Below are 15,344 nucleotides of genomic sequence, written 5' to 3' on the forward strand. Positions count from 1 at the left end.
ATATGTCGAAAGGTTTATGGAGACCAGTGTATATATAATATGATTTTTGAAGCATTAAGGGGACCATCCATATTTTATTGCATTAGGGGGACAAATTATATAAACCTTTCGTTTGCCACTGAAAGCTCCCGTAATCGTAAGAGATAACTTTGTAATGGTATTTTGTTTTATAATTGTTTGTAATGAATCCCGAAACAATTACCAGTCGAAATGGGAGGGCTGCAAATATCATAAGATTTTCATCGCCCAGCTAATTCATTAGATTTAAGTTAGCTTGGTCTGTGTATTCTGGTAAACACAATGTATAATGGTCAGGGGCGGACCCAGGAATTGACATTAGAGGGGGCGTAACTTAGGGGCGTTTGCATGGGGATTTGGGGTAGCTCAATCAAGATTTTTTTAATAATTTGTAGTCGGAAATGATGTATTATGGGCGTATGTTATTACTTTGTTCTTCTATATTGGCATAAAAAGAAAACATGGGCGATCCGCTAGAGAATGGTGACTTATTATTTAATATATTATGGTTAAAAAGAACTGTCAGATGAATTACATAAAAACTGTAAATGCTAAATAAAGATTTTGTGCTTGTTAAGAAAAATAAAAGTTTCCTCTGCACATGAATTTGTCTGTAAACGCTTGTTCATAGTGTTACATGTTTTAACTGTGACCCATGGATACAAATGATTTCAAAGTAGGGGTCAAACTTTGGCATAGTGATACGCATTAAATAGAGAAAAAATACTTCCTAATGTACCATATTGGCATCAAAAACAAAAGGGGTCATCTACTTGTCAATATCAACAAACTACCAAGCTTGTGGACACTATGCCTGACCATTCATCAGTTATTGAAAGGACATGTTTTTGTCTACAGACAGAAATGGTTATTTGAAAGTAACAAAGGGCCATAATTATATAGATGTTGATGGCATTTGACATGCATCATTCCCATGCCTGTATATTTCCCTTCTCGTATATATACAATTATACAAAGTTTCAACAAATTTTATTATCAAGTACCAAGATATGCCTGGGACACAAAAGAGTGTTATAGATGGACGAACAGGGGGAAGGAAGGACGGGCAATCAACACTGAAATAATATCCATCTGCCTTAGGTGAGGATAAAAGAACTGATATAAACTTACATTGTAGTGTTAAAATAAATCCAAACTTTCCGAACAGTAACTTTTTATTCCTATAGTGAAATTGTATTTGTATAGTTCACTCTTGTATTAAGTTCTAATATTGCTCAATGCTACATGTTACGTTGTATAATATTATGTTTAAAACATTAGATAAAACTGAGGATTATGGAAGATACTGGTGCCTCTGTTCATACTATGCTATCCCATGTCTGTTCATGCCAGTCAAAACCTATTTTGGTTTTAGAAAAGAATTAACACCCAAATTTATTTAGAAATATTTACTGAACATCCAAAGAACAAACACTCTCAAACTTTGACACAATGTTATTATTTAGCACTCGTGTTACCAAATCTAATAAGGAATAATTATATTGAATGAATGATGTTTGTGTACAAATGTCAAGGTTTTGTATAAGTATGGCCTAAGGCTCCAATATTCTAGATCTGGGTGCAACAATATCTCATCAATGCAATAAACCTCCATTTAATGAATTGTTGACTGATTTATGTATTGTCTCTTTGAAACTGAATCTAAGTTGTTATGGAAAATTCACAATAACTGTAGCAACAATGCAATTTACAAAAGGTGGGAAATTGTATACAAATTTTAAAGCTACATTAGCATTTGATGAATACAACAAGTATGATATAATGTTGTGGTTACTGAGCAAATATTTCCTGTCCGTTGTATACTTGCATACATACGAAGTGACACACTAATCTTGGAAATACCTAAGCTGTGTTATCATTATATGATTATATAGATTTTGAGAAAAAAATATAAAAAAGGTAAAAATTGTCAATTTTTGAGAATGCAGTTTCAATGGTCACTTAAATACGCAAGGCTGTAATTCACAGTGTGTGCACAGTGGTCAGTCAAACAAAGAGATAGCTGTTAATCAAGTCATCAGACTAAAGTTAGTTACTTTATTTGCATATTATTACTTGCTTGGTACAGATCAACCTGTGTCCAGGTTTTTCTTAACTTATGTGAAAAGGTTTGTATACAAAGTTCTTCCACTGAATGTATTTTTGAAAATTATTACTTGTTTGCATCACAAATATTTTAAGAATCCTTTCCCCCAACTAACAATTATCGGACTGATCCATATGATAAGTATGTAAAATGGATCTTCACTTCATGCCGAACAAATGTTTAAAGTTCCAAGACCGTATTTTGAAAACTTTAGTCAAAGTAGTTTGGTTTGCGTCACAAACATTTTGCATTTTTGCACAGATCACCTGCAAGACCGACCAACTTGATGACTGTTAATGGTATTCTATCGTGGTGAAACTCCAATCACTTCAGTTTATCGGCGTTTCTGCTTTTTTCTTCTCTGCTTTCAAACGCAAGTGTTTTGTTTTCATTGAAAGTTTTGTTTTTGTTTTCAATACTGCTTTATTCTGCTCAAACCTTGCAGGGAGTGGGTCTTGGTCATATCCAGAAAATCTTGGATCCGTTCTTTACCTTAAAATACAAAAATGAATTTAAATAAAAAAGGCATCACCAATGTCATGATTTCTTGCAATGACTTACATAAACTGTTCTATCCTATCAAGATTATATGTGCTTATGATCAAGAATTCTGTAATCTACTTTACACAGGATTTTCATACTTCTTTTTAACCCAAAACCCATGGATATTTCATGAATATAAATCTAAATTTAAAAATAATAGTGAAATAGGCATATCAGGAAAGGTGGTCGTTACTAAACGTCTAGGTGTCATTGCTGAATTTATAATTGTAAGTCATGAACTGGATAGTAATTTGTACAAATTTCAATAATTGTGACAATAAGTGATATATTGTCCAAAAGGGAATGAAAAAAAAACTATTGGGGCAAACTGCCTGATTTTATGGGGAAAACTGCCTGATTTTAAAGATATTTTAAGAGGGGGAGGCACCTATTAACAACCCATGTTAAAGAAGGAATATAGCCCTGTTTCACATCTTTGGAATGCTAATTGCTGTAAAATCTAACTTTAAAAATATTCTGTTAAGCTGACAGTACCATCCTCCTCAATCTCAGGAAAGGCAACATCTGCAGGGTCCACTGCAAAATGGAAGGGTGTAAATCTAGGAAAACGCATTTATAATCAATTTGAGAAAATTCTTGTCCGCCATAAGTAGTGAACATGTATGTGGCTTATACTTATAGAACATCTGAACTTAACTTTTTATGAAGGAGACAGGGTTCCGTCTGGGATCTGATCCTGGATTTTGATGCTGAAATTGTAAATTTTGCTCAAATCAAGAATGAACTTAAAGCAAGTACATATATATCTTGAAGCCCAGATTTATCGCTTATCTGAAGTTTGTAGGGCTACAAGAGCTATGCTGTAAACTGCAGGGACTGTCCCCTTGAGCCATTTGATGAATGTGGCATGTCTGGAAGGACACAGACATATGGTAAATGTGATTACGTCTGGAGAATACAGACACATGGTGACTGTGGTTATGTCTGGTAGGACACAAATATAGTGGCTGCATATACGGTTTTATCTGGTAGGACACAAATATGGTGACTACACATAAGGTTATGTCTGGTAGGACACAAATATGGTGACTACACATAAGGTTATGTCTGGTAGGACACAAATATGGTGACTGCACATCAGGTTATGTCTAGAAGGATACAAATATGGTGACTGCACATAAACATGAAAACAGACACAATGTTTGTTTCACTGTAAGACCACATTCTTTGCTTACATTGAATTGGAATTGGAATTGAATTGGAAGAAAAACACGTCCCCTCCCCACTCTCGTGCGTATTTTTTAATAATGAAATAAAGTTCTTCAAGATAAAAAGACTGTCAATGAGACCGAATGTTGATGACCTGTCATATTAAACAAACAGACTAGTCATATAAAAACAAATAATAGGGGAATATCAAAGCGGGAACTTTTGCAAAGTGAATACAAGAACTGTTGAAAGAAAAGGGCAATACAATATTTTTGTTTTGTTTTCAAAGGGAGACGAGCTATGTATGCATTTTCGTATTTTCAAAATAGAAACTATTTAACGTCACAAACCATTTTATTACCACCATAGTAAACGTATGTGCATATATTAACATAGTAAACTACTCGGAGAAGCCCACTAGTCTAGGATTATTATTTATTAATTGAATAGTTATTGCCATTTGTACCTAACCCGTATCACCCTCATTCACTGCTCTCCGTGACATGGGGTAGTATTTATAGGAATAATATTTTTGTTAATATCTGTGTTTGTATGATAAGAGATTATTGCAAAAAACAAAACAATCAAGGACACCGTTAACTTCGTTTCCGCAATGACAACATACTGTCAATATTCCTCTACTAGATATTGTTTGATGAATTTAGTTAGTTTTGTTCTAAAAATACTGCTTATCGCTTTTGATTTTTGGAAACGCTTTTTTTAAACCATTTAGAACGACCGTACATAGCGGGACATGCAGCATCTGACAGTCCTCATAAAGGAATCGTTATTTCGAGCCTTTTCTTAAGCGATTCTGACAGAACAACGGGACAAGTTGGAGTTCAACCACTCGTTTAGGAACAACGTCATTGAAGCGGGGACGATGGCTCTTATGGTGAAAAAACTGTTAACCATTTACAAAATCATTGCATTGCACTTCGGGTTTATTGTAAAGGCAATATAATCATTAGACCTTTTCATTTGTTGGTCGTGCTGCTATTAACCATACACTCAAATTACATGTACTTTCTCAACTTCCCCATTCGATTCCAGTTGTCATTAATATGTAATGTGAATCTATGTGACTGCACCTAAGTTTCAGTCTCTGTATATATCACGTTATTCGGATATTTTTTTCGATAGACGTTTTCTATTGACAATCCGTGCTCCTGTCGGATCTTGAAAAGTTCACAGATTCTGGCCAGGAAATTACCGCTCGTAAATCAGTAAAATACAATGCAACAAACGAGGCATCTCTATGAACCTTGTTATTTATTTCCAACTAGGCAAAAATGAGCAAAGAGGAAGTTCCTAATGACATTCTTTCGTGTCTTGCCAAATTCGATAAATAAAATAACGGGTTTAACAAGTATCACACTTATGGTGAACAATTTAGATTTTATATGATTAATTGCAGGTTTGTCATTGTTTACAGGTATATGACTGCAAACTTAAACCATAACCTAAATCTTTACAACTTAGCAAACAGAAAATACTTTCATCGTCAGCAGAAAACTATAATCATGACTTTCGATATTTTAAAAGATCAATCTTATTTTTTTCTTAATGACAGTGCAGGCAATGAGTACGCATCAACGATAATTTAAATTTAAATGTCATACAGCTTGAACTTATCTTTTACAAGGACGATTGAGACTCATACATCATACAAAGACTATTCGAATGAAGTAAATATTCTTCATAATCATCAAGCCTATATCCAGGTCATGCCCACGTTCAGAGGCAAAACTGAAATCCGGTAAACCTATTCATCAATAAGGTTATTATACACATAACAATTAAGCACAAGCGTTCCTTGTTTCTTCTTAGTAAAGTGCCTTGCAACGCTGCGTGTATGTTAAGCATTGATCCTTGTTCATTTAAAATGGATCGTGGTTAAGGTTTCGGATACTGAGCTTGTCTTAATAGTTTTTCATCAACTGTCAGTGTTTTACCTCACGAGCGATGCTTCCTTGAAAACGTACACCCCAAGATCGGTTCATATGCTAGAAGTACCAAGGGCAGAAACATAGTGTACCTCCTCAGAGGATCAACAGAGGTCATTATCCTTAAACTGTTGGGTTTCAGTTTTGACGTTCAGCTTCTTAGAATGTCTCACATTCTTGTATAATATATATCATCAGTAAATGTTTGTACAATTTGTACAATCTGTCATGTTACATTAATAAATATGAAAAACGACATAACGCTATTATCCAAGACCAGACATAAAGCATGTACTCAACCCAACAAATGAGACATTGTAATAAAAGGTAATTCATTTACGTCTAGATTTGATCATTCGTTGCATATTTCGCTCATTCTTTTTCTAGAACACAACATTATAGTGTATTTGTTTGTTCTTTGGGGCCTTTAAAAGAACTTAATCGACTATGTTTTATTTTCTAACTCTGAAATATCGCGTGTACAATGAGGCTTGTTGATTGAAAAGATAACATCGTATTTACCCGAATAATAAAGAATTTAAATGAATGTGTCATAGTTATCAACACATAGTTTGTTTGACGCAGTTGTATTTGTCGTAAGGTCCTTAACCAGCAACTGTGTGGATAGGTGTTTACACATGAGTTGTGCATGTATACGCTGCTGTGTATAATTGTGTGAAGCATGTCATTGTAGTTCGTGTTATGCGTTAAGGTTTTGCTGTTTGGTTTGTCTCAGGAATTCTAATCAAAGCACAATTCATTTTCCGCTACTTATTAAATGATAAGTGAAAAAAGTGAGTGTATAACTTAAGTAGAGTCGCAGATAATGTCTGATAAAGCCCCGTGATTCACTCGATGCGTTATTAAAACAAAAATGTATTGGATATTCCAACAAAACCCCTACCACTTTAATCGAGATTCGAGAATATTTGATGGAAGCTTTGCAGTTAATCCATTTCATTATGCAGCCATGCATATCTTATATTTTTAAACGTATATAATCATTTTATTTACCAACTGATAGTTTTGTTGAAGATTGGTGAATGATAAGTTGTCTTCTTATTTAAGCATTTAAGTATATGTGAATTGTTGCTTGTCAAGAAACCATTATATGTGAATAATTAACAATATTCGTCACGAACAACAACTGAAATTAACATGTTGGTGAAAATTTGAGTCGTCCGTTATTTTTATACAGTTGATCAACTTTGGTTGCAAATTTCACATCAAGTGTCCCCACGTACATTAATAAATTAATTAATAATATTTTTACATGTGATATTTTTGTTGCCATAAAGGTATTACTATGGAAATCAAATATCTATTCACAGACGAAAGACTCCTAGAGTGGTTGTTATGGATATAAAAGACGTAAACCACAATTTATAATTCGTAAATACAACACTTAAGGCGAGATTTAATCTTCTACAAGGAAATATTAAACGACCGGAAAAATACATATTTCTTAATGGCATGACTTGGAATATTGTAAAACAAAGTCATATTAAGCCATAATAAGGAGCCGAATATTAAGAATCCCAAGATACTAAAACGCCTGTAAATAAGACCTCTCGGTTCTAAAATATGCATGGATACTGCCTTGATAATCATCATGGAAATCATAGGCCCGGTCATGCAACATTTGCTGTGAATAGTTATTGTAAAAGGTGCCAATGTGTTAGTAAAAAATAAGATGTATGAAGATAAACAATCTATATATATCTACTTAGGGCACGAAGGAGACCGTATATATTTTTCGGCATTAAGGGGACAGTTTGTATATTTTTAACCATAATAGCCAATGTAAATGATGTATTTCGGCATTAAGGGGACGGTTTGTATAATAATCCGGTACTGAAATGATCATCTATTATGTGTACAAGCTTAAGGCTTCTTAAATTAATTAACAAAAAAAATATACGTTATTTGCGGTCGCCTTTATAATTTGCAAGTATGTTGCAGGTGTTTAAGGGGACAGGTATATATGTCGAAGGGTTTATGGAGACCAGGGTATATATAATAGTATTTTTGAAGCATTAAGGGGACCATCCATATTTTATTGCATTAGGGGGACAAATTATATAAATCTTTCGTTTGCCACTGAAAGCTCCCGTAATCGTAAGAGACAACTTTGTAATGGTAATTTTGCATAATTGTTTGTAATGAATCCCAAAACAATTAACAGTCGAAATGGGAGGGCTGCAAATATCATAAGATTTTCATCGGAAATCTTTAACCGCCCAGCTAATTCATTAAATTTAAGTTAGCTTGGTCTTTATATTTTGGTAAACACAATGTATAATGGTCAGGGGCGGACCCAGGAATTGACATTAGAGGGGGCGTAACTTAGGGGCGTTTGCATGGGGATTTGGGGTAGCTCAATCAAGATTTTTTTTTAATATTTTGTAGTCGGAAATGATGTATTATGGGCGTATTTTATTACGTTGTTCTCCTACATTGACATAAAAAGTAAACTTGGGCGATCCGCTAGAGAATGGTGACTTATTATTTGATATATTATGGTTAAAAAGAACTTTCAGTTGAATTACATAAAAACTGTAAATGCTAAATAAAGTTTTTGTGCTTGCTAAGAAAATTTCCTCTGCACATGAATTTGTCTGTAACGCTTGAAACAGTAAGCTCATGATTAAAGAACATTGTTCATAGTGTTACATGTTTTAACTGTGACCCATGGATACAAATGATTTCAAAGTAGGGGTCAAATTTTGGCATAGTGATACACATTAAATAGAGAACAAATACTTCCTATAGTACCATATTGGCATCAAAAACAAAAGGGGTCATCTACTTGTCAACATCAACAAACAACCAAGCTTGTTGACACTATGCCTGACCATTCATCAGTTGAATGGACATGTTTTTGTCTACAGGCAGAAATGGTTATTTGAAAGTAACAAAGGGCCATTACTCTACTATACATAATTATAAAGATGTTGATGGCATTTGACATGCATCATTCCCATGCCTGTATATTTCCCGTATATATACAACTATACAAATTTTCAACAAATTTTATTATCAAGTACCAAGATATGCCTGGGACACAAAAGAGTGTTATAGATAGAAAAACAGGGGGAAGGAAGGACGGACAACCAACACTGAAATAATATCCATCTGCCCTTAGTGGGGATAAAAGAACTGATATAAACTTACATTGTAGTGTTAAAATAAATCCAAACTTTCCGAACAGTAACTTTTTATTCCTATAGTGAAATTGTATTTGTATAGTTCACTCTTGTATTAGTTCTAATATTGCTCAATGCTACATGTTACGTTGTATAATATTATGTTTAAAACATTAGATAAAACTGAGGATTATGGAAGATACTGGTGCCTCTGTTCATACTATGCTATCCTATGTCTGTTCATGCCAGTCAAAACCTATTTTGGTTTTAGAAAAGAATTAACACCCAAATTTATTTAGAAATATTTACTGAACATCCAAAGAACAAACGCTCTCAAACTTTGACACAATGTTATTATTTAGCACTCGTGTAACCAAATCTCTTAAGGAATAATTATATTGAATGAATGATGTTTGTGTACAAATGTCAAGGTTTTGTATAAGTATGGCCTAAGGCTCCAATATTCTAGATCTGGGTGCAACAATATCTCATCAATGCAATTAACCTCCATTTAATGAATTGTTGACTGATTTATGTATTGTCTCTTTGAAACTGAAAGTTTTTTTTATGGAAAATTCACAATAACTGTAGCAACAATGCAGTTTACAAAAGGTTGGAAATTGTATACAAATTTTAAAGCTACATTAGCATTTGATGAATACAACAAGTATGATATAATGTTGTGGTTACTGAGCAAATATTTCCTGTCAGTTGTATACTTGCATACATACGAAGTGACACACTAATCTTGGAAATACCTAAGCTGTGTTATCATTATATGATTATATAGATTTTGAGAAAAAAAAATATAAAAAAGGTAAAAATTGTCAATTTTTGAGAATGCAGTTTCAATGGTCACTTAAATACGCAAGGCTGTAATTCACAGTGTGTGCACAGTGGTCAGTCAAACAAATAGATAGCTGTTAATCAAGTCATCAGACTAAAGTTAGTTACTTTATTTGCATAGTATTACTTGCTTGGTACAGATCAACCTGTGTCCAGATTTTTCTTAACTAATGTGAAAAGGTTTGTATAAAAAGTTCTTCCACTGAATGTATTTTTGAAAATTATTACTTGTTTGCATCACAAATATTTTAAGAATCCTTTCCCCCAACTAACAATTATCGGACTGATCCATATGATAAGTATGTAAAATTAATCTTCACTTCATGCCGAACAAATGTTTAAAGTTCCAAGACCGTATTTTGAAAACTTTAGTCAAAGTAGTTTGGTTTGCGTCACAAACATTTTGCACTTTTGCACAGATCACCTGCAAGACCGACCAACTTGATGACTGTTAATGGTATTCTATCGTGGTGAAACTCCAATCACTTCAGTTTATCGGCGTTTCTGCTTTTTTCTTCTCTGCTTTCAAACGCAAGTGTTTTGTTTTCATTGAAAGATTTGTTTTTGTTTTCAATACTGCTTTATTCTGCTCAAACCTTGCAGGGAGTGGGTCTTGGTCATATCCAGAAAATCTTGGATCCGTTCTTTACCTTAAAATACAAAAATGAATTTAAATAAGAAAGGCATCACCAATGTCATGATTTCTTGCAATGACTTACATAAACTGTTCTATCCTATCAAGATTATATGTGCTTATGATCAAGAATTCTGTAATCTACTTTACACAGGATTTTCATACTTCTTTTTAACCCAAAACCCATGGATATTTCATGAATATAAATCTAAATTTAAAAATAATAGTGAAATAGGCATATCAGGAAAGATGGTCGTTACTAAACGTCTAGGTGTCATTGCTGAATTTATAATTGTAAGTCATGAACTGGACAGTGATTTGTACAAATTTCAATAATTGTGACAATAAGTGATATATTGTCCAAAAGGGAATGAAAAAAAACTATTGGGACAAACTGCCTGATTTTATGGGGAAAACTGCCTGATTTTAAAGATATTTTAAGAGGGGGAGGCACCTATTAACAACCCATGTTAAAGAAGGAATATAGCCCTGTTTCACATCTTTGGAATGCTAATTGCTGTAAAATCTAACTTTAAAAATATTCTGTTAAGCTGACAGTACCATCCTCCTCAATCTCAGGAAAGGCAACATCTGCAGGGTCCACTGCAAAATGGAAGGGTGTAAATCTAGGAAAACGCATTTATAATCAATTTGAGAAAATTCTTGTCCGCCATAAGTAGTGAACATGTATGTGGCTTATACTTATAGAACATCTGAACTTAACTTTTTATGAAGGAGACAGGGTTCCGTCTGGGATCTGATCCTGGATTTTGATGCTGAAATTGTGAATTTTGCTCAAATCAAGTATGAACTTAAAGCAAGTACATATATATCTTGAAGCCCAGATTTATCGCTTATCTGAAGTTTGTAGGGCTACAAGAGCTATGCTGTAAACTGCAGGGACTGTCCCCTTGAGCCATTTGATGAATGTGGCATGTCTGGAAGGACACAGACATATGGTAAATGTGATTATGTCTGGAGAATACAGACACATGGTGACTGTGGTTATGTCTGGTAGGACACAAATATAGTGGCTGCATATACGGTTTTATCTCGTAGGACACAAATATGGTGACTACACATAAGGTTATGTCTGGTAGGACACAAATATGGTGACTGCACATATGGTTATGTCTAGAAGGACACAAATATGGTGACTGCACATAAAGTTATGTCTGGTAGGACACAAATATGGTAACTACACATAAGGTTATGACCGGAAGGACACAAATATGGTGGTTGTACATAAGGTTATGTCTAGAAGGACACAAATATGGTGACTACAAATAAGGTTATGTCTGGTAGGACACAAATATGGTGACTGTACATATGGTTATGTCTAGAAGGACACAAATATGGTGACTGCACATAAGGTTATGTCTGGTAGGACACAAATATGGTGACTACACATATGGTTTTGACCGGAAGGACACGAATATGGCGGCTGCACATCAGGTTATGTCTAGAAGGGTACAAATATGGTGACAACACATAAGGTTATGTGTAGAAGGACACAAATATGGTGGCTGCACATAAGGTTATGACCGGAAGGACACAAATATGGTGGCTACACATAAGGTAATGTACACAAATAAGATGGCTGCACATATGGTTATGTCTGGAAGGACACAAATATGGTGGCTGCACGTAAGGTTATGACTGAAAAGACACAAATATGGTGACTTCACATTTGGTTTTGTCTGGTAGGACACAAATATAGTGGCTGCACATAAGGTTATGTCTGGAAGGACACAAATATGGTGACTGCACATAAGGTTATGACTGGAAGGACACAAATATGGTGGATGCACATAAGGTTATGACTGGTAGGACTCAAATATGGTGGCTGCACATAAGGTTATGACTTGAAGGACACAAATATGCTGGCTGCATATATGGTTATGTCTGGAAGGAAACAAATATAGTGGCTGCACAAAAGGTTATGTCTGGTTGGACACCGATATGGTGGCTTCACATATGGTTATGTCTGGTAGGACACAAATACGAGGAATACACATAAGGTTTCGACTGGTAGGACACAAATAAGATGACTACACATAAGGTTATATTCGGTAGGACACGAAAATGGTGGCTGCACATAAGGTTTTGTCTGGTTGGACACAAATATGGTGAAAAAACGGTGACTGCAAATAAGGTTATGTCTGGAAGGACACAAATATGGTGACTGCCCGTATGGTTATGTCTGGTAGGACACAAATATGGTGACTGCACATATGGTAATGTCTACAAGGACACAAATATGGTGACTGCACATAATGTTATGTCTGGTAGGACACAAATATAGTGACTACACATAATATTATGACTGGAAGGACACAAATATGGTGACTACACATAAAGTTATGTCTGGTAGGAGACAAATATGGTGACTGCATATATGGTTATGTCTAGAAGGACACAAATATGGTGACTGCACATAAGGTTATGTCTGGTAGGACACAAATATGGTGAATATACATAAGGTTATGACCGGAAGGACACGAATATGGTGGCTGCACATCAGGTTATGTCTAGAAGGATACAAATATGGTGACTACACATAAGGTTATGTGTAGAAGGACACAAATGTGGTGGCTGCACATCAGGTTGTGACCGGACGGACACAAATATGGTGACTGCACATAAGGTTATGACTGGAAGGACACAAATATGGTGGCTACACATAAGGATATGTACACAAATAAGGTGACTGCACATATGCTTATGTCTGGAAGGACACTAATATGGTGACTGCACATATGGTTTTGTCTGGAAGGACACAAATATGTTGACCGCACATAAGGTCATGACTGGTGGGACACAAATATGGTGACTACACATTATGTTATGTCTGGTAGGACACAAATATGGTGACTGCACATAATATGATGACTGGAAGGACACAAATATGGTGGCTGTACGTATGTTTATGACTGAAAGGACACAAATATTGTGACTTAAAATATGGTTATGTCTGGTAGGACACAAATATGGTGGCTGCACATAAGGTTATGTCTGGAAGGACACAAATATGGTGGCTGCACATAAGGTTATGACTGGAAGGACACAAATATGGTGGCTGCACATATGGTTATGTCTGGTAGGACACAAATATGGTGACTGCACATATGGTTATGTCTAAAAGGACACAAATATGGTGGCTGCACATAAGGTTATGTCTGGAAGGACACAAATATGGTGGCTGCACATATGGTTATGTCTGGTAGGACACAAATATGGTGGTTGTACATAAGGCTATGACTGGTAGAACACAAATATGGTGGCTGCACATAAGGTTATGACTGGTAGAACACAAATATGGTGGCTGCACATAAGGTTATGACTGGTAGGACACAAATATGGTGGCAGCACGTAAGGTTATGACAGGTTGGACACAAGTATGGTGACTGCACATAAGGTTATGACTGGTAGGACACAAATATGGTGGCTGCACATAAGGTTATGTCTAGAGGACACATATATGGTGGCTGCACATAAGGTTATGACTGGTAGGACACAAATATGGTGGCTGCACATAAGGTTATGTCTGGAAGGACACATATATGGTGACTGTATATATGGTTATGTCTGGAAGGACACAAATATGGTGGCTGCACATAAGGTTATGACTGGAAGGTCACAAATATGGTGGCTGCACATAAGGTTATGTCTGGAGGACACATATATGGTGACTGCACATAAGGTTATGACTGGTAGAACACAAATATGGTGGCTGCACATAAGGTTATGACTGGTAGGACACAAATATGGTGGCTGCACATAAGGTTATGACTGGAAGGTCACAAATATGGTGGCTGCACATAAGGTTATGACTGGAAGGACACATATACGGTGACTGCATATAAGGTTATGACTGGTTGGACACAAATATGGTGACTGCATATAAGGTTATGACTGGTAGAACACAAATATGGTGGCTGCATATAAGGTTAGGATTGGTAGAACACAAATATGGTGGCTGCACGTAAGGTTATGACTGGTTTGACACAAATATGGTGACTGCACATAAGGTTATGACTGGTAGGACACAAATATGGTGGCTGCACATATGGTTATGTCTGGAGGACACAAATATGGTGGCTGCACATAAGGTTATGACTGGTAGGACACAAATATGGTGGATGCACATAAGGTTATGTCTAGAGGACACATATATGGTGACTGCATATATGGTTATGTCTGGAAGGACACAAATACGGTGACTGCACATAAGGTTATGTCTAGAGGACACAAATATAGTGACTGCACATAAGGTTATGACTGGTAGGACACAAATATGGTGGATGCACATAAGGTTATGACTGGTAGGACACAAATATGGTGGCTGCACATAAGGTTATGTCTAGAGGACACAAATATGGTGGCTGCACATAAGGTTATGACTGGTAGGACACAAATATGGTGGCTGCACATAAGGTTATGACTGGTAGAACACAAATATTGTGGCTGCACATAATGTTATGACTGGTAGGACACAAATATGGTGGCTGCATATAAGGTTATGACTGGAAGGACACATATATGGTGACTGCATATATGGTTATGTCTGGTAGGACACAAATATGGTTGCTGCACATAAGGTTATGACTGGTAGGACACAAATATGGTGGCTGCACATAAGGTTATGACTGGTTGGACACAAATATGGTGACTGCACATAAGGTTATGACTGGTAGGAAAAAAATATGGTGGCTGCACATAAGGTTATGTCTAGAGGACACAAATATGGTGGCTGCACATAAGGTTATGACTGGTAGGACACAAATATGGTGGATGCACATAAGGTTATGACTGGAAGGACACAAATATGGTGGCTGCACATAAGGTTATGACTTGAAGGACACATATATGGTGACTGCATATATGGTTATGTCTGGAAGGACACAAATATGGTGGCTGCACATAAGGTTATG

Source organism: Mya arenaria, chromosome 7, assembly GCF_026914265.1.
Source record: "Mya arenaria isolate MELC-2E11 chromosome 7, ASM2691426v1".
NCBI classification, from domain to species: domain Eukaryota; kingdom Metazoa; phylum Mollusca; class Bivalvia; order Myida; family Myidae; genus Mya; species Mya arenaria.